General features: G+C 42.2%; 1 protein-coding gene across 1 annotated transcript in view; it reads right to left on the bottom strand.

Annotated features, from left to right (window-relative positions):
* Positions 1-21,506, bottom strand: part of LOC118374551 (cadherin-18-like) — a 352,667-nt gene that overhangs the window by 231,534 nt on the left and 99,627 nt on the right. Inside the window, exon 2 of the mRNA XM_035760982.2 lies at positions 11,809-11,882. The gene's annotated coding sequence lies outside the window, so the exon portion shown is untranslated. The remainder of the gene's footprint in view (positions 1-11,808; positions 11,883-21,506) is intronic.

Below are 21,506 nucleotides of genomic sequence, written 5' to 3'. Positions count from 1 at the left end.
TCTGACTGAGGTGGTATGTAAACAGCTACGAAGAATACATATGAGAATTCTCTCGGTAGGTAGTGTGGTCTACAGCTTATAATGATATACTCAAGATGAGCAATAGCTTGAGACTTCCTTAGATATAGTGCACCAGCTGTTATTTACAAAAATACATAGTCCGCCGCCCCTTGTCTTACCAGACGCCACTGTTCTATCCTGCCGGTACATCGTATAACCAGCCAGCTGTATGTTGATATTGTCATCTTTCAGCCACGACTCCGTAAAGCATAAGATATTCCAGTTTTTAATGTCCCGTTGGTAGTTTAATCTTCCCCATAACTCGTAAATTGTATTATCCAAAGATTGCATGTTTGCTAGCAGAATTGAGGGAAGTGGAGGTTTTTTTCGAACACCTCCGACTTCTCAGAAGGCAGCCTGCTCTCCATGGCCTCTTTTTCTCTGCCTCTTCTTCACGTAGATCACGGGGCCGGGGCCTGTTCCAGAGGGAGCCGTATATCCTCCGCCTCGGGTTCATCAGAGTCGTTAAACAAGAAAAAAGATTTTGCTAGTCCGTGGTGAGTAATCGCAGTCCTGATGTCTGGAAGTCATTTTGGTCATGAGAGACGGTTGCGGCAACATTATGCACAACATTTGTAAAAAAACAAGTTACAAACAACGTAAATAAAAATTTTTTAAAAAACACAATCAGTTGGGGGCATGTAAAACATCTGCCTTCTGCTCCGGCGCCGTCTTAGGTGGGGTTCCAAATGTATAGTCTACTATTTCTGACGAGCTCTGGTCAAAATTAGTACAATATATAGGGAATAGGGTACCATTTGGGACACAGCACTAGTTTTCCACTTATCACAGAGACACAATAGTTTATTCCACAATTGTTGATGTAAACATTTCTAACAATACTATATGAAGGGAGAATGTTGTAAATATTTTCCTGAAATACTGTGTACTTTTGCAGAATAGTTATACTGTCACAAGCTTACATTAGCGTCATTACCTTTGTGTCTTTTTTTGTAACGTTGTTCCATGTAAATATACATGTTGGAAGATGATATGTTTGGATATGTAGGAATTGCTCTGTTTTAATCTAGAGTTGCAATTTGATATGACATCCACACAGGATAATCTCTGCATGGAGAATGACACGTAGCCAACAGCTACCTCTGACGTAGTTCTCACATATTTACAAGATGAAAAACAGGCAAACTGACAGTCAGTCCAGTTGTATCTTGGAAGATGCATAGAGACTAGTTAGCTCCTATGAGATGCTGATCTGACAGTAACATCCTAAGGGGCTAATGGAAGTAGGTGAGTAGGAATGGGATTACAGAAAGACGGTACACAACATGAAATACATTTCTCCAATAAAATACTGTACAGTACAATCCACAGAAACAAAAGCCAAACCACTCTCAGTATCTTTTCTCCATTTTCCCATTGAAATAGGCTGTGTGTCCCAAATGGCACACTATTCCCTCTATAAGTAGGGAGTACTGCACTATATGGGGATTAGGGTGTAATTTGAGACGCAAGCTCGATCAAAGCATCTCCAGGTGAACTCATGTCCATTAACACACATGAACAGTGGAAAGGCTAACTGCAAGCATCTTCTGAGATAATGGTGCATACTGAGAGTAGGCATATAGGGGACAGGACATTATACACGAATAAAAAGGATAAGCACATTCAAATGGTTTTCCTCAGCAAAGCTAAGGGTCACACGCTCTCTGCAACGAGTTGGAGCTGCCTGCCAATTTCTAGAGGTAATTAACAGCAAACATTATTCTTGTTCTTCACTTCTCTTTCGTTGCTCTTTATTTTCGACGTGTCACATAGTTTTGAGTCTGTGATGAGTAGGGGTTAATCCTGTGCGCTTTCTTTTTGAAATGTGTTGCACTACACATTGCTTAGTAATGAACAATTTCCCACTGCCAGCGAAAATTCTCAGCTTGTAATTTAGCATGAACGTTATTATCCAATGCTTTCATAAGAAATGTACACATCCAATCATATGCTCCATTTATCAACTCTACACCGAGATGAGGGACACATGCTTGGAATAGAGACTTGATCATTTACAACACATCCGTATTATTGGCTACATTTCTCTTTGGTAACACGTTCCTGTGAAGCAGTATAAATGAATAGGGCCCGGTTGGGTCTCAGGCGGCAACATCTTCACCCTGAAAAGTGATGTAGTGGTGTCAGGTTGCGAATCTTGCCCTATAAAAGCCCTGCCTCCATCCATTCTCCTCAACCTTCTCCAGTCACTGATGCTTTATGCGCCTCCACTATGGGAACAAACTCAAGACAGGAGTGAGTGTGTTCATTTCATACTAAAACGGCAAAACCTCCCCAATTGACAATTACTCAAAGGATAAGGCAGCCAGCACTGAACTCGACCGTAAAGCATTTGTGCATATTTTTCCCTTTCCATTTCTATGTTTTACTATATTGCATATCATTAGCTTGGAGAGATGTATTTCTGTGGTGGTAGTAATTCACCATTTTCAGATGGCAACTGTGTGTGTTTCACATTTAGAAATAGGATTTTCCATATGTTGGGTTGTTCAGATAGCTTGCTTTAGCTATCTGGGTCCATTCGGATATGCTTTCCCCTCTTGTAATTGAAACACATGAGAGGGTAGATAGTTATAACTCACATCTCCATATTTGTCTTGCCTATCCTACATCAGGAATTTACTCTGAGCATCATGCTGAAGTCTGCCTTCTTATTCCTTTTCTTCACAAACCAATAATGAACTGTTGATAAAGATTCAATAGAAAAGTGATGAAGCTGATGATTACACCAGTGCAAAGTCTATTTGTTTTTAATTGGTGATAAATTGACTTGTGGATGGATACACAGTTCTCCGACACTGCAGCTCTAATTGCATCACTTCCTCTGAGGCTATTCACTCCTAACCTAATTGATCTCTGGACAGACACTAAAACTAGGGTTGCGTCCCTATGGGCCCTGGTCAAAAACAGTGCACTATGTAGGGATTAGGGTGTCATTTCAGAGGCTACCCATCAATTCAAGCAATGGTGTCATCCACCCCCCAAAAAGCAGGGACTCTGATGGCTAAATCCAATGTTAAAAGAGGAGAGTAGACGAGACATCACTTAAAATGTCAGTAATAACCAAATTCAGTATCTTTGCATTATTTAGATGTCTTGGAATTTGTTATGTGTATCTTGTGTATTTTTATCATAAACATTGATAAAATAGAGAAGACACGTGGCCCATCACTTTCAATGGATAGCCTATGACTCGTCTGTACCTATTGGAATTGCACACTATACAGGGGATGCACAGTAAGCTTTCAACACTGAAGCCACTCTGCCAACTACTATGGTTGGAGGCAGGAGAAGCTAAAATTGTATGACATATGCTTGAAATCTGTGAAAGGGTTTATCAACAGTTTGTTTGACACTTGTATGTTGCCATTTCGGTGCTGCAAGGTGTCCATTTCTTTTGAAACACACAGCAACAGAGCAGATTGATGTGACTTGTTCCAGACCTTAAGGAGTCTCGATTGACATTGACAATTGTTCGTCTAATCATTGAGAGGATTATGGACTAAACCGTCAACTTAATTTAATAGCATCAATAAAGTACTATTTACACTTATATGCCTCCAGAATACTGAAACACTTTTATTCTTATAGGCCCACCCAGTTATATATACAGACAAATATTCACACTGAATCCCAACTGATACAGTATCTGCCTGTGTAGAATAGCTACAGTAATATGAATTTCCTTTCCTTTTATTTATTCTGTCACATTGCTTTTAAATAAAATCTTCTGCTTTCATTTACCTCTACATATGCATCTGCAGCAGAAAATGAATAGAATACTTAATTTCTTCATATTGTGGGAGACGGAGCAGTTCAATCTTGTTTCTAGGGAGTTGGCAGGCCCATACTGCCCTTATCATCACTGATGTATAAACTTCAATGTAATTTAATGAAAGCCATTTTCCTCCCCGTTGTGCTGCAGATAGCCGTGCTGCATTATGTTGAGCCCAATCTTTGGAAATCACAATTTCCAATACACAACAGTGATTGGTCCTGGATGCCAAGGAAAATACAAATGTTCTTTCCTAGAAGCCATTTTCTTTTAACCTCCAGTTAATAACATGCACAGCCATTCATAATTTGGGTCAAGTCATGTCTTCCTTACCACACTACACGACTAGAAGTATGTGGACACCTGCTCGAACATCTCATTCCAAAATCATGGGCATGAATATGGAGTTGGTCCCCCCTTTGCTGCTATAACAGCCTCCACTCTTCTGGGAAGGCTTTCCACTAGATGTTAGAACATTGCTGCGAGGACTTGCTTCCATTCAGCCACAAGAACATTAGTGAGGTCGAGCACTGATGTTGAGTGATTAGGCCTGGCTCGCAGTCAGCGTTCCAATTCCTCCCAAAGGTGTTGGATGGGTTTGAGGTCAGGGCTCTGTGCAGGCCAGTCAAGTTCTTCCACAATGTACATGGGGGCATTGTCATGCTGAAACAGGAAAGGGCCTTCCCCAAACTGTTGCCACAAAGTTGAAGGAACAGAATCATCTAGAATGTCATTGTATGCTGTATTGTTAAGATGTCCCTTCACTGGATCTAAGGGGCTTAGCCTGAACCATGAAAAACAGCCCCGGACCATTATTCCTCCTTTATTTCTCCTTTACAAACTTTACAGTTGGCACTATATATTCGGCAACAGGTGTGGCTGAAATAGCCGAATCTACTAATTTGATGGGGCGTCTACATACTTTTGTGTATGTTCCCAATTCATTCAAGAATATTTGCCCACATTTGGCTTTGGGGGCAGTACACTTTGGAGAAAATAGGTAATTGTGTTCAATTCTAGTTAATACCATTACAGCTCTAATCAGAATGCAAGGCAATTAATACTTAGGGTGGATGACATCAACATCCTCTGTAAAAATGCACATAATTTGCATCTGATCACTTTGAACCAAAACAACTCTAAAACAAGGTCATATTAAGTCAAATTAAGGATTCTGAGTAGTTATTTATTTCCCTCTTATTTTCTTCATTAGCATTAGTGTCACCCTACTCTTACAGGAGTCACATGTAAGAGGAGTTACTGACAGGATTACTAGAGTAAATCAGAAAGCCTCTAAGCTCCTGGACCTGTGTTGACGTTAGTGCTTTGAAATTCTGTGTTCTGTATTAGGGGTGGAAAAAAAAACACTATTGATGTACGTTTATGTTGGTTCTGCTACTATGATCTTAGTGAAGAAGAACTACTACACATTGTATTCAACTTTACATACATCCTACTGATGGATTGTTTCCCTCGTCCCTCACAACAAAGATAGCAGAAGCATCATGTCTCTAACCCATGAGCTATTATGTTAACAGTGGATTTAATCAAGAGGTCTCCTCCCATAGGTTTTGCCACAGATTTCCTCTCTCCCAGTCTTCCTAATGGCATCACTAATTTGATCCCTTTATCGTCCCACTTCTATCAATTACATTTCCTTTTAAGACTGTTAAGTCAAATCTAGACGTCCTACCCATTCAGCCGGGAGCCTCTTTTAGTACAACACAGCTGCACTCTACTGCACATGCTTGTTGCGGAAATACTGACAGAATGTTCAAGGGTTGCTGATGGGCTTTTACAACAAACCAAAAAACATATATGGGAGTTTAAGCTGGTTGGCATATTCAGGATGTGCAATAACAACTCACAAGGAAGCGAAGCAATTGAATGCCAATGTCCAAAACCTACATTTCCAAAAACAAGGAGAGAAACTAAACAATATTTTCAATCGAAGTTAAACATTGACCACAGTTTACATCGTATCAGGGCCATGCACAGGGCCATTACATTACGACCAGGGCCATGCACAGACCGTTCGGGTGGCAGGTGCTCAAATCTCCCCTCCCGGTAGTTGGGGCTACCTGTCTCTGCTATTTTCTGCAACAACCCAATCACTCATCACACATGGTAAGCAATTTGTGCCAGTCTCTACTACTAACTAGAGATGACTAGAGATGATTGACATTGGGAAAAGGATGGACGATCAGCCGAATCGTAACAAATGCAAGCTAGCTATGCTGTCGAAAAATATTTGTTTTTACTTGATTTGAGTTTATTCTGATTCTATGATCTTCTATGACCCCCTTCCTAACTAATAGTCAAATTTCCCTATTCTGTGTTCCTGACAGTCGCATGACAGATCCAACATAAAGTAGCCTACTGCAATATTCAAACTCACTGCCCGTAGCCAGTGGACAATGCATGTAGAAGTCCACCAAGCTGCAAGGCCATATTTTCACAGGGCAGTTGAGCCCTAGGATTCTCTGCCTCTGACCCTATTACAGGGGCTGAGTCACCAGCTTACTAGTGCTCTTCCATGCCATCCCTGCGAGGGGTGTGTCCCGTTGTGCCAGGCTTTTTTGTGCTATACTCGACTTGAGTGGGCTGAGTCACTGACGCAATCTTCCTGTCCGGTCTTGTGCCCCCTTGGGCTCATGCGGTGGAGGAGATCTTTGTGGGCTATACTCAGCCTTGTCTCAGGGTAGTAAGTTGGTGGTCTGTTTATATCCCTCTAGTGGTGTGGGGATTGTGCTTTGGCAAAGTGGGTGGGGTTATATATTCTGCCTGGATGTCCCTGTAGGGGGTATTGTCGGACGGGGCCACAGTGTCCCCCAACCCCCCTGTCTCAGCCTCCATTATCTATGCTGCAATAGTCTATGTGTCGGAGGGCTAGGGCGAATCTGACATATCTGGTGTAATTCTCCTGTCTTATCTGGTGTCCTGTGTGAATTTAAGTATGCTCCCTCTAATTATCTCCCTCTCTCCCTCCCCTCCTGGAGACTCTGAGCCCTTGGACCAGCCTGGTTCCTCTCTAGGTGTCTTCCTAGGTTCCAGCCTTTCTAGGGAGTTCTACATCTGGATTGCTTGCTGTTTGGGGTTTTAGGCTGAGTTTCTGTATAAGCACTTTGTGTCATCTGCTGATGTAAAAAGGGGTTTATAAATACATTTGATTTCATATCTGTGCCCGTGCCTGATTGGGACATTAAAATTATTCAGTGCCCATGGAGGCAACTAATGAAAAACATCAAACATGGCGAGTGATAAATGGTAAAAATTAGTATCGTGGTGTGGCCTGGCGCGACCCAGTGAGACCTGGTGCTGGGGGAAGAGTGGCAGAGTGGATGAGCCCACTCATCATTCTGCTGTTAGGATAATGGGAGACAGCCAGCAGCCTGTATTGATTCACTGCTGTCCTGAGCACTGTGTCTGTCTGTGTCCACAATACAAAACTAAACGACAAGGGACAGCAGATCTAAAAGGGGACAAAGGACACACTTGCCTTTCTGTCTGATCATCTGTTGTCACTTCAAAACACTTAGCTACAAATCATCCCTTTTGAATCAAGGATGACCCACATTTAGTTTTTATTTCATTATCTGACCCCACTTATTGTTTCCTTTTGCGTTTTCTTTCTTATTATGAAGACTTAATTCGTTGTCAGAGGACCTGGCTCAGCGGGGAAGCATTTAACATCAGAAAATCAGGCACATTGGTTGCTGCCTATTTTGCAAACACAACAGCAAAGCAGCAGTGAAAGCCAAAGGGGCGTCCTTATTTACATCATTGGCCTTTCTGTCTGTGGAGCGAGCACGCCTCTTGCTGTGTGATCAGACCACTGTGTGGTGCCTGAGAGACTGGGGCCCCTGCTGATCTACTTCCACTTCCGCAGAAACACAGATGACAATGTTTAAGGATGCAGCAGGGAGAAGGGATATGGGGAGAGAGAGATGGAGGAGGAGGGGGGAGGTAAGGGCTGAAGGGAAATAAAGAGAGAGAGAGAGAGAGAGAGAGAGAGAGGCCACTGCGCAAAAAGGGGTCTGTCTGTCTCCAGAGGAAAATGTATTTAAGCAATTATTACCTCTAGCATGGAATAAGAAAAATGGAATATAATTGCTTCATGTAAATACCCCCCAAAAAATGCATGTAACAATCCGCTCCCTACTTTTGTTCCATAGCTTGGCCATTTTTCAGCTGTGGTGACACAATGTGGCACACATATGAAAGGAGAAAGAGGAAAAGGCAAAGGGAGGCGAATTATCAAGGACAAGGACTATAGGCTGCCTGACTTGAGCTCCCTGAGGAGAGGAGGTCACTATACCACACTACACCATCATGCCGGGTATGGCAGTTGTCCTTTTGCCTACTTGAAAATGATAAGCAACAATAATGCAGGCATCTGTTCACTATTAGGGACTAAGCAAATGGATGATGATTAAGGGTTGCCTCTTTAGCAACATAATTGAAATAAATTGTATAGGGAAATTGTGTAATTAACAATATGCTTGTGAAAGCTGCTCTCTTTTCTACCATGAAAGCTTGCAAAATATTGAAGGATTGAGCATGCAATGTATTAAAGGATTTATTAGCTGAGCTGAGTTGCCTCGAGCTGCCTTTGATACATTTCATCAATGTATCAATGTACCCCTGTCCCCATCTCTTTACCATCACAACCTCATCCTCAACTCACAGCCACATGCAACAATGGGATAAACATGCAATGGCATTACGACCTCTATAAGAATTGGGTGCACCATCATCAACATCGATGTACAGCCATGACCAATCTTCCAATGTCCTTTTTGATATAATCCTTACTTGCCAATAATGGAAGGATTTTATGATTAAACATTTCTGAATGATCAGATAATCATATATATCATTATTATGACTACAGTAAAGAATGAAAGAGTCATTGTAAGCATTGATGTTCAGAGATGATTTTCAGAATATTGGTCTACAATCAGGCAGGAGAGTCTAACATATTTTGACATATGATAACCGTGTATTTCTGCTTGTCAGAGATTATATTTCTCATTCGGTTTCGCAGTCGCAATTCCACTTGATTTAATTCAATATGCATCTGACCTCATGGGAGAACATTAGCCCCTTGAGGAGAATGCTGTCTCATGAAGTGTGGGGTTACGTCCGAAATGGTACCCTATTCCCTATACGGTTTACTACTTTGACCAGGGCTCTGGTCAAAAGTAGTGCACTACAGTATACAGGGAATAAGGTGCCATTTGGCACGCAGACCTTGTCTTTACACGATCGGAGATGGATCCTTAGAAAACACAGACGCACGCACACACGCATGCACAGTTCTCAGAAAAACAAAGTACTTACAAAATCATGCCTAGAGAAACACAGGCACACAAACAAGAACATAATGCAGAGCAAACATATACGTATACGGTGTACCACATCAAGGGAACAGTGGAGAGAGAGAGAGAGAGAGAGAGAGAGCAACCAAGGTGTGACACATTCCTATGGCATCAGAGTGTTACACCCGCAATCAATGATAAATGGTGATCTTGTAGGCAGGACGTAACCTTCACACCCATTGAAGATGAATGGTCTAGCTAGAAAAGACTATGACACAGCAAGTCATCATAGTGTCCCAGGGAAAATGAAACAAAAAATACAACCATACAGTCCTACCAAAGGGATGATTCATTTGTCTGGTTTGTCTTATATGCGGAGTAGTGCAGTTCAGCATTGTTCAGCACTGTTTGGCACAGGCACACAACACAATTCCCTACGAAGGCAAGGTTTACTACATGTGCTATACACATTCATCCATTATAAATCAAAGGGATTTGAGAGCCGCAGCCTGACTTTCTTTCGTCTTTGCCGATAAATAAATAAATAAAATGAAGATGAATGAATAATGCTGCAATCTGTTAATGTCATTCTAAACAGCCATAAAGTTGATTTCTCGGGTCTACGTAGGCTGGAGTACACTCGTCCCCTTTACATTATGGTAGTTGTAATGGCTGCTATATTTCTGGTAATGCATATTCGGTTATCAGGTTCTTGCCTTTTTTAGCATTGATTGTCCTTTGTCATCTTACTTTCTCCTCTTGTAAACAGAACTAAACGTCTAGCTAATATGTTTTGTATTAGTAACCTAACTGGGTCTGGTCACACATGGTAATCAGTGGTGGAGTGGAGAGTAAATGCACACAAGTGCCTTGAACGCACATAAAATGCATCAGAAAATATGAGAAGCATTACTTTATTCGCCACAGTGATCAGCGTTTACCCACCTCTTATTTACCACTACATCACTGATGGTAATCATCCATTTAAACTGGTGAGATTAATCTTATTTGCATGCTGTAAAGCATTGATTGTGATTCATAATGGTAATTTAGGCATTCGTATGTCTTTGTCTGTTTTACAACACCTATCACTCAGCCCTTTTATGTCTGACACACACAATCACATGGCTGCAAAATGCCACTCCTCGAAAGAGGAGAGCCATTTACAAACAGTGTGTTGAATAAATAACCACTGTGTTTTATGCAAAAACAAAACTGAATGTAAACTGACTGTTCTGATGCATTTCTGTGCTTTTATAATTACAAACCGTTTAGCCGCTATGACGACCTGGTATGTAAAGTATGTAATGCAAATGTTATAAAACACTCCTATCACCATGCAATCCTATCAAATGAGAGCAAAATTAAATTAAGTGACATGCATAATTGTATTAACAAGACTGCATAGTATGTCTTTTTACATAAAAAGGGGAATAAAAGGGCATTTAAAACCACAGTTGCCCCAGGCCTGTTTTTATTTCTCAGGCATTACTTCTCAAAGTGTGTGTAATTTCAATTAGTAGGTAGAATAATGCTGAAAAAAGTCATTTCAGCTATAGGCTCAGTTTTTCTTAGAGTATGTCCCTAGTATCTAGAGGAACAAAACTCCCATCTGAGTCCAAATTGGCACCCTATTCGCTAGGTAGTGTACTGTATATTCACCAATTTCCCCTTCGACTATTCATCGGATTCATGGTCAATATCTCACAGTTAAATAATCATTAACTGTGTTTGTGTTTTGTTGGCCTTGCAAATCCTGTACAAGCAGAGAGGGAAATTGGTGACAGTAGGTAGGTTTCCATTGACCCAGGTTCATTCGATGAAAGCAATGTCGCAAGAGAAATCATTGAGACATTTGTAATGGAAACTGTAATGTTAGGTTTTTGTAAAAAATAATAATAATAAATGGGTGTGACATCATAAAGTCCAGCTGTTTTTATCAACACAAGATAATTCAATGGAAACACACCCTAGCAGGCAAGTGTAGCGTCTATTTTCTATGCAATAGTTCTAAATGTCAACAAAAAAATCACTGGGCAAGTTCATGGAAACAGCAACTGTGTGCATAGCTATGAACCGGAACTCAACAGGTTAGGGTTATTTTATGCACAATGGAACAGTCTTCTACACCGAACAACACACACTGCATCACACACTTCAATACTGTTACTCCCAAGCCCTTGCTCTCGCATAAATAATTAAATCCACAGCCACACACAGCTACAGGGCAGATTTGTTTGCGTGAAAAGGTGCTCAGTTTTGGTTGTTAGAATGTATAACACTCACACTGTGAGACACGACCCCTCCACCTCACCATACACAGACACAGACACAGACACAGACACAGACACAGACACAGACACAGACACAGACACAGACACGCACAGATACCCGCACGGACTTACAAACGCTAGTTATTGCACTCACACACACACACCACTCTTTACCCCTAGGTGAACCGAACAGCGTCTAGATCAAAGAAATCAGCTTTGTACATTGGAGGCTACACATGTGGAGTGGACAAACAATACACACAATGGAAGCTTCAGTGGAGCTACTGTATCACACCCATCTGTGTGATATGTGCTTGTTAATTACTGCTATCACTTCTAGAAACATTAGACAGCTCACCTTGTTGTTTGGCACTGGGGACCCTCCTCACATAGATCAATGTCCTTGGTCTCCCAATAGTCACCACTTATCCTCTGAAAGAGAAAGGAAAAGATAATACTGTTTGTTATTGTTTTGACCATTAAAATGTCTATAATGCGGAATGCAGCTTTGAATCTGTGAGACACATTGCCACAAGACAACCCATTCCACTTGAAAACCTAGAAGCTCAAAACTCAAGCAGGATAAATGCTTTATTATAGTGTCGTGTTCAATAGAACAAAATTATTAAACTCTGTTTCAGCATGGTCTTCGTCAGGAAGTACCATAAAACAAGCTAGAAGCTACCTAAATTAGAGGTTTTCAGAATTCAGTACACACAAGTTTTCAAAACCTATGGAGGTAAAAGCATATTTTTTGTCCAATTATTTCTTTGCAGTACACTGTCAGTTTATTATTGGTGACAACATCAATTTGCATCTCATTATAATCATGAACTAGACATCTGGCAGAATTAGAAGTTACTCAAATGAAAACTTTTTTTTCAATGTTTATCAGCCCACGGTTATTTACACTGCTTTGGCTAAATTCCTTTCTCACAAATACTTGAAAGTAATCTGATTAAATTAAAACTAACCAAATAAACCCCTAATGGATGCTGTACAAGGAAGCCAAATCCACCTTCTACTGTACCATTTTTTTGTTTACTTTATTTTAATTGAGAAATTAAAACAAGGTCCAAAACACAAACAAAAATATACACTTGATTAAGAATCATTGAGGTTAAATGCAAAAATGTTCTACGACTTATTTCCATTGTGGTCCTCATACTTTAGCTTCAACAATGTAAATTATCACCTCTTTATTGGCCTGCATTACTCTACATGGTGGGCTAAATATACAGTAGGAATGGGGAAATTAGAAACCCCTTTATCCGTTCAAGGACACATTCCGGTAAAGTCAACCTTGTCGTAATCTCATTGATTTTATGTGCATTCCCATGTAATATGTACAACGTTTTACTGTACATGCATGAATCATGCAGCCCAAGCAGGCAAACACACACAACACTGTTGTAACGTGTACGCTAATAATCGGGAAGCAAGTACAGAGAGTAAATTTAAAAAATAAATTAACATGGAGCAAAACAAGAAGCACGAGTAGCGAACAGATATGAAATGTGTAAGCAGAAACAATAATGCCTGAAGAAAAAAACAAAGGGAGTGAGAGATATAGGGGAAGTAATCAGGATGGCAAGGGAGTCCAGGTAAGTCTCATGAGGCGCAGGTGCGTGTAACAATGGTAACAGGTGTGCGTAATAATGAGTAAACTGGTGACAATAAGCGCCAGAGTGGAGGAGCGGGAGTAGAAGTGACAGTACCCCCTCCCTGATGTGCGACTCTAGCCACAGGACGCCGGCCAAAGGGATGGTCCCGAAGACCAGGAGCAGGCCGATTGCTTCTCCTAAGGTGCGGGAACCTGTAGAGCCGGCTGAGGCATGGGAGCCCGACGAGCCGGTTGAGGCATGGGACCCCGATGAGCCATCTGAGGCATGGAAGCCTGACGAGTCAACTTAGGCTTGAGAGCCAGTCGAGCCAGCTGAGGCATGGAAGCCTGACGAGCTAGCTGAGGCATCCCCGGTAGCTTCGGCAATGGAAGCCTGACAAGCCAACCGAGGCTTGAGAAACTGTTTGAGCCAGCTGAGGCATGGAAGCCTGATGAGCTAGCTGAGGCATCCCCGGTAACTTTGGCAGCTGCTCTTGGACCTGACGTCACCAGTAAAAATGCAAAAAAATGCATGTTGCTTCCCTTTGGTGAGGTGTTATTCTGTAACCTGTCTTCAACCCCATGACCAGCTGGCACAACTGAGGACAGCGATGGAAGAGGATATTTGCAGTGTGCAACATCTCGAACATACCCGGGAGGTGTTGACGTCAACTAGCAGGGGATACACTAGTGAGGTAATGGAGTCCAGGTGTGCCTCATTATGACATGCAGGTGCGCATAGTGATTGATGCCAGGTGTGCGTAATGATGGATCCCAGGACCGGTGGTTAGTATACACCCAGGATACTCTACACCCAGCGAGCCAGCACAACAGCCCATTCAACAACGCGCTCAGGTCAGAGATGCCCCGGATAAATATGACGGCACCCCATCTAAAAGCTGTGAATTCCTTCTTCAGTGCTCCCTCCACTTTACGCACCAGATGGGAGCCCGCACCACCAAGAGGTCCTAGTTTTTTTAAATGTTTTATTCAACCTTTATTTAACTATGCAAGTCAGTTAAGAATAAATTCTTATTTACAATGATCCGTCTACCGGGGAAGAGTGGGTTAACTGCTGTCATGATGCTGGCCTGGGGGAAGGTTTATGACAGTCATAAATACCTCTTTCCCCCTTTTTCCTCTCTCTACCCTACCGATGAGAAATTTGAAAACCCCTTGGTTAACATAGAAATTCTGGGAACATCAGAGGGTGGGGGGAAATTAACTATTATTCTGGTAATCCGACCAATTGAACATTTGCGATGGTACTTAATGAATATGATGTCAGTTCAGTTCTCATCTGGGACATTCTCACCAATGATAGGATGACATAAACTCTACAGTGGAAAGTCTGCACTTTGTAGTTATCGGAGTCACATGGAATTGTTGTTCAATTCAAATGTTTGAATATAAAATGATTGGTGAAGAGATTAAATGTAATTTTAGCTTCCAAATGAGAGATTAGGGTTTTCATAAGGTTAGGGCTCTGCTCAATCAGTGGCCCGCCCCTATGAAGGGACATGGGTTATAGAACTTTTCAAACACGCCCTCCTTTCCCTTCCTATATAAAGCCTTGACGACAATACAACCTCCTGTTCCAAGTACGTGAGGTCTGCAGCCTCTGCGTTAAAAGGACTAACATGTCAACTACAGAACTACAGAACCCGTCTATCACACAACGGCGTTACTACAACGTATCCAATTGACCACCAGAGGCATTCTTCAAAGGACAAAGGACTCGGTTTGGAAACACGGCCTTCCATCTACCACCAACCTACCGAAGCACAGCTCAGAGTAAATATTTATTGCATTTTCCTTTTCCAAATGGGTGGTAATTTAGAAAGCATAAGATACTGTATTTACCATAGCACAGCTTCTCCCTTTGTCCCTCAGTCTTCCCGCTCTTTCACTCAAACCCAGAACCTTTTCTTTTGTGTAACCAGCTGTCATATCTGTTCCGCCCGCTAGGGGTGTTTTACTTTATGACGTAATTTGTAATCAAGGTATGATTCATTCTTTGTATATGTAATTGTGTGATTAGTTAGGTATTTAGTAAATAAATAATTAATCCCAATGTTGTATTGTTGATTCAACTTGTTAGCCAGGGTTCGTGAAGATAACCAAGAATTTACAACTTTCAGATGAGACTGAATTAAGGTGACGATTAATATTGACTGCTATTGATGTAAAATATTACTAGGTCTTTAAGAGTTTATTCGGAAGATAACAGCTCTTTAAATATTATTTTGTGGTGCCCCGACTCTCTAGTTAATTACATTTACATGATTAGTTCAATCAGGTAATATTAGTTACGGAGAAAGGATTTTATAGAATAGCATGTCATATCACTTAATCCGGCATAGCCAAAGACACAACATAATTGGTGCTCCCGTGCGTGGAATCGAAAATAGAATGAGGCTTTCATTTTAATTTTGATTTAATTTTATTGCTGGACATCCAGTTATATCTTGCACTACCCAATCTATCTCTGAGAAGTACTGATGGCCCACCTTGGCGCAGGACGTCACTCACTACATCAACTCCTATTCTGTATGTGCCCAAACCAAATCCCCCCCAGAACGCTCCATCAGGGAATTACCTTTCCCTTCCAGTGCCTCAGCATCCCTTGTCCCATCTATCCATTGACTTTGTTACTGATCTCCCTTTGTCTGATGGTTTCACCACAATTTTGGTGGATGTGGATAGAGTTTCTAAATCCTGTTGTTTAATCCCTTTCTGGTTTCCCTACTGCTCTCCAGGTTGCTGAGGCACTATTCCAGCCGGTCTTCCAGCATTATAGCCTTCCGGATATTATTGTCTCCAACCATGGCCCCCAATTCACATCATGGAAGCCTCACTTCCAAGTATAGGCCTCAGTCCAATGGGCAGAGGATGAAGCAGGAGCTTATGAGGTTCCTAAATTCCTGGAGAGGATGAACCAGGAGCTTAGGAGGTTCCTGAGGAGTCACTGTCAGGACCGGCAGGGAGAGTTGGCTCGATTCCTTCCATGCTTAGAGTATTCACAGAACTCGATACGTCACTCCTCCTCTGGGTTGACCCCCTTCCAGTGTGTTCTGGGTTTTCAGCCGGCGCTGGCGCCATGGACCTCTGGCCAGCTCCCTTGGTTGACGAGTAGTTCAGACGCACAGATGAAGTGTGGAGCGATGCTCACGTGAGACTCCAGTGCACCATCCACCGTCAAAAGGAGCAGGCAGACTGCCACTGCAGTGCGACCCCGTGGGGATCATGTCTGGTTCTCTAACAGGAACCTCCCACTCTGCCTGCCCTACAAGAAGCTGAGCCCCTGGTTTGTTGGTCGTTCAAGGTTCTTCATAGGGTGAACGAGGAGATGTATAGGTAACAGCTTAACATCTATGCCGTCAGATCTCTACTGGACTCCCGACGCTGTGGTGGTTGGCTCCAGTACCTGGTGGACTGGGAGGGGTATAGCCCAAAGGAGCAGTGTTGTGCGCCAGAGGAGGATATTCTGGATCCCAACATCATCTGTGATTTCCACCTTTGTCGCCCGGACCGGTCCACTCCTCATCCTCGGGACTGTCCCTCTGGTTGGCGTCGTCCTGCGGCTGGAGCCGCATCTCAAGGGGGGATACTGTCACGTCAACTCCTGCTCCTCCCCTTCGGCATTCAATGTCGCCGGTATACTAACCACCGGTCCTGGGATCCATCATTACGCACACCTGGCATCAATCACTATGCGCACCTGCACGTCATAATGAGGCACACCTGGACTCCATTACCTCACGTATTACCTCCCCTATATCTGGCTCTCCCTTAGGTTCTTTACCCAGTTAGTATTGTTCCTGTGTTTATGCATAGTTTCTACTGTCATGGTCAATGTTTGTTGTTTTATTAAAAATTTCACCTGCATCTGCTTCTTGACCCTCAGCGCCTCTGTTACAACTATGTACTAAACATTATGACACCTGCTCTTTCCATGATATAGACTGACAAGCCACTGATGCAGACCTATGGAACATCTACATTTTTTGTCATCTACAAGTCTAATATATCCATTATGTATTTTAGACAGGTCTAAAGAAACATGATATGAAGAAAATGTAGTCAATTTCAGAAGAACAGAATAGAATTTGCCTTGTCCTTAGGTGAGACACTGGTCTTGCTGCCATATGGCTGTAGGCAACATTAGTTAATTTAGCAGACAAAATGTTCTTAGAATTTCATGGCATTATTTTATAGTATGAAGAATACAACTGAATATTGAATAATTTATTTTTTAAGGAAGTTTTCTCCTAGAGATTTCTTAGGGAGTGTGCACATATTCTGTGTTGAGCGGATAACAAAGTAACATGTCTTCCTATATGCTTAATTTAGAGTTATTTATGGCACTTTAGTTGTGATCAAAACATATAGCCAAACGGTTGTATTTTGTATGCAATCAAAGGCTGCATGATGTGAATCTAATGATGATTTGAAAAAAGTTGCATGAAAGGCATGAGCTCTGCTTCGTTATTTCCGCAGGTTGCACAGACTTCATCAGTCTCTCATTCACAATTTGAAAAGCACTTGATAATGCTTTGAATTTCCCACCGGCACCGCATTGTTTAGCCGTAATGCCACCTAAAATCCATGCCTTTTACGGCCAGTGAACATTGTGCCCTGGAGCTGAATATAATAGTTATAATTCCCTTCTCCCAGCTGCTTACTCTAATTCACCTCTTACTCACATGGGTCTCTCAGATAGCTCACTTCTTATTAGCCAATGCCTGTCACGTGACCGGGTCTTTCTCTCAGGCTACAAGTGAAGACATACACATCAGGGACCCAACTGCAAGTGTCCTTCTTTAAATTCCGAGGCGCACATTGAAGATATTTGAAGAACTGGCCACATTAACTTTTCAACAGCCAACATGTGAGTAAACCTAACAAACAGCAAAGGACTAGCCAAACAACTTTTGTACTATGGGGATAGTAGATTGACATAGGCTGTGAAGGACCTCAGCGTTACTCTGGACCCTGATCTCTCTTTTGAAGAACATATCAAGACTGTTTCAAGGACAGCTTTTTTCCATCTATGTAACATTGCAAAAATCAGAAACGTTCTGTCCAAAAATGATGTAGAAAAATTAATCCATGCTTTTGTAACTTCTAGGTTAGACTACTGCAATGCTCTACCTTCCGGCTACCTGGATAAAGCACTAAATAAACTTCAGTTAGTGCTAAATACGGCTGCTAGAATCCTGACTAGAACCAAAAAATGTTATCATGTTACTCCAGTGCTCGCCTCCCTACACTGGCTTCCTGTCAAGGCAAGGGCTGATTTCAATGTTTTACTGCTAATCTTACAAAGCATTACATGGGCTTGCTCCTACCTATCTCTCTGATTTGGTCCTTCCGTACATACCTACACGTATGCTATGGTCACAAGACGCAGGCCTCCTAATTGTCCCTAGAATTTCTAAGCAAACAGCTGGAGGCAGGGCTTTCTCCTATAGAGCTCCATTTTTATGGAATGGTCTGCCTACCCTTGTGAGAGACGCAAACTCGGTCTCAACCTTTAAGTCTTTACTGAAGACTCATCTCTTCAGTGGGTCATACGATTGAGTGTAGTCTGGCCCAGGAGTGTGAAGGTGAACGGAAAGGCTCTGGAGCAACGAACCGCCCTTGCTGTCTCTGCATGGCCTGTTCCCCTCTTTCTACTGGGATTCTCTGCCTCTAACCCTATTACAGGGGCTGAGTTCTGCCTGTGATTATTATTATTTGACCATGCTGGTCATTTATGAACATTTGAACATCTTGGCCATGTTCTGTTATAATCTCCACACGGCACAGCCAGAAGAGGACTGGCCACCCCACATAGCCTGGTTCCTCTCTATGTTTCTTCCTAGGTTTTGGCATTTCTAGGGAATTTTTCCTAGCCACCGTGCTTCTATAATAATATAATATATGCCACTTAGCTGACGCTTTTATCCAAAGCGACTTACAGTCATGTGTGCATACATTCTACGTATGGGTGGTCCCGGGAATCGAACCCACTACCCTGGCGTTACAAGCGCCATGCTCTACCAACTGAGCACCTGCATTGCTTGCTGTTTGGGGTTTTAGGCTGTGTTTCTGTACAGCACTTTGAGATATCAGCTGATGTACAAAGGGCTATATAAATACATTTGATTTGATTTGATAAAGCATAGCAATTCGACACATACAACAACACAGAGTTACACATGGAATAAACAAAACACAGTCAGTAATACAGTGAAACAAACGAAAACAAAATGTCTATGGACAGTGAGTGCAAATGAAGTAAGATATGGGGAGTTAAGGCAATAAATAGGCCATAGTGGCGAAGTAATTACAATATAGCAATTGAAACACTGGAATGGTAAATGTGCAGAAGATGAATGTACAAGTAGAGATACTGGGGTGCAAAGGAGCAAGATAAATAAACAATTACTGTAAGGGGATGAGGTAGGTAGATAGATGGGCTGTTCACAGATGGGCTATTTACAGGTGCAGTGATCTGTGAGCTGCTCTGACAGCTGGTGCTTAAAGCTAGTGAGGGAGATATGAGTCTCCAACTTCAGAGATTTTTGCAGTTCGTTCCAGTCATTGGCAAGCACGACCAAAGGAGGAATTGGCTTTGGGGCTGTGCCGCGTGGAGATTATAACAGAACATGGCCAAGATGTTCAAATGTTCATAAATGACCAGCATGCAGGCAATGACACAGCGATCGCTGAGATCTTGATTGAAAACAGCAGAGGTGTATTTGGAGGGCGAGTTAGTTGGGATGACATCTATGAGGGTGCCCGTGTTTAAGGATTTGGAGTTTTACCTGATAGATTCATTGATAAATTGTGTGAGATTGAGCGCATCAAGCTTGGATTGTAGGATGGCCGGGGTGTCAAGCGTGTCCCAGTTTAGGTCACCTAGTGGCACGAGCCTCTTAGCACCAAGCTCAATCAATTCACATATGGTATCGAGGGCACAGCTGGGGGCAGAGGGAGGTCTATAGCAAGTGGCAACAGTGGGAGACTTGTTTCTCGAAAGGTGAATGTTTAGAAGTAGATGCTCGAATTGTTTGGGTACAGACTTGGATAGTAATACGGAACTCTGCATGCTATCTTTGCAGTAGATTGCAACACCGCCCCTTTTGGCAGTTCTTTGTCGATATTCCAATTGTAGAGGATCGGCGGGGTTCTGTGCCCCGTACCGGCAGTAGAAGGGGCCCGGATATTGTAGCCCAGGAGTGAGCCGGGAGATGGGTCTAGCATGGGCTAGCCCCAGGCTAGTTGGTGCTAGCTCCGGGACGCGAACGTTAGCCAGGAGTAGTCAACCCGGGTTGCGGTTGGCTAGCTGTGATGATCCAGATGAATAGATTCAGTTTGTGGTAGGAATTCGGGGATATGGAGAGAAAAATAGGTCCTTTATCCTCTGGTTTGAAATGCGTTGTACGAACTGGCGAGAGCTTTCAGAGCTAAAGGTTAGCTGATGACCGCTAGCAGTGGATAGCTGACTGATAGCTGGTAGCTAGTTTCAGTTGATGTATTCCAGTTCGGAGGTAATTAGAAATACTTTCGGATTTTTTTAAAATCCACACCACATTGGGTGAGGCGGGTTGCAGGAGAGTATTTTGAAGTTGAGGTTTAGTAAAAATATTAAAAAGAATGCGATGAAAAAGATATACAGTATACACATGGGACGAGACAGGACAAAGACGTCTGACTGGTACGCCATCTTGGCGTGTGTGGGCTAGGCTACTGAGGTGCGCAACGATGATTTGAAAAAGTCGCAATAAAAGGCATGTGCTATTTCTTGCATTACTGAACACAAACTGGGTATTATTCACAAGTGATAGTCTAATATTGTCACCCATCGGAATGTTATTGATTTAATCTAGTCTTAATAACATATACTAAATTATATATGCGTGAAATGTGTTTTAATTTGGATTGGACCACTATCATGCACCTGTCTCAAAACAGGGGAAAATATGTAATCTATGCACTTAAATAGCGAATGGAGGACGCTTTTCCAGTGGTTCATTTTCATGCCAGGTAGGCTATACTCCTAATATTAGGAAAGTTGAGAAATAAATATAGTAGGCTAGCCTATAGAAAGCTAATGTGATCCTCCTCTTTTTAATAGAGGCCATCACTCTGTTTTTCATGCATTTGCATAGCCTATAGAAAACATTGTGCAACATGAGCTCATGGGCTCTCATGAAATGTTTGATTAGATTTTTGATTACATTTGCATTGATATCAGAGTGATTAGAGGGACAATAGAGGGCTGAGTAGCAGGCAGTTAGCAAGTTTGACAGGCTACTAATGACCACCAGCATCATCAGACTTTGAGAAGCCTAATTACCATGACTAAACGATCATGTGGAATTTGACTGTGTCATGACTAGAGACCGCTGGTGTGATGGTAATATGGTCACTGTAACAGCCCTATGTGCAACTCAATACTAGGA

The sequence above is a fragment of the Oncorhynchus keta genome, chromosome 4 (assembly GCF_023373465.1).
Source record: "Oncorhynchus keta strain PuntledgeMale-10-30-2019 chromosome 4, Oket_V2, whole genome shotgun sequence".
Lineage (NCBI taxonomy): Eukaryota > Metazoa > Chordata > Actinopteri > Salmoniformes > Salmonidae > Oncorhynchus > Oncorhynchus keta.
Note: the sequence above shows the minus strand (reverse complement) of the source record. Positions and strands in the feature narration are given on the sequence as shown.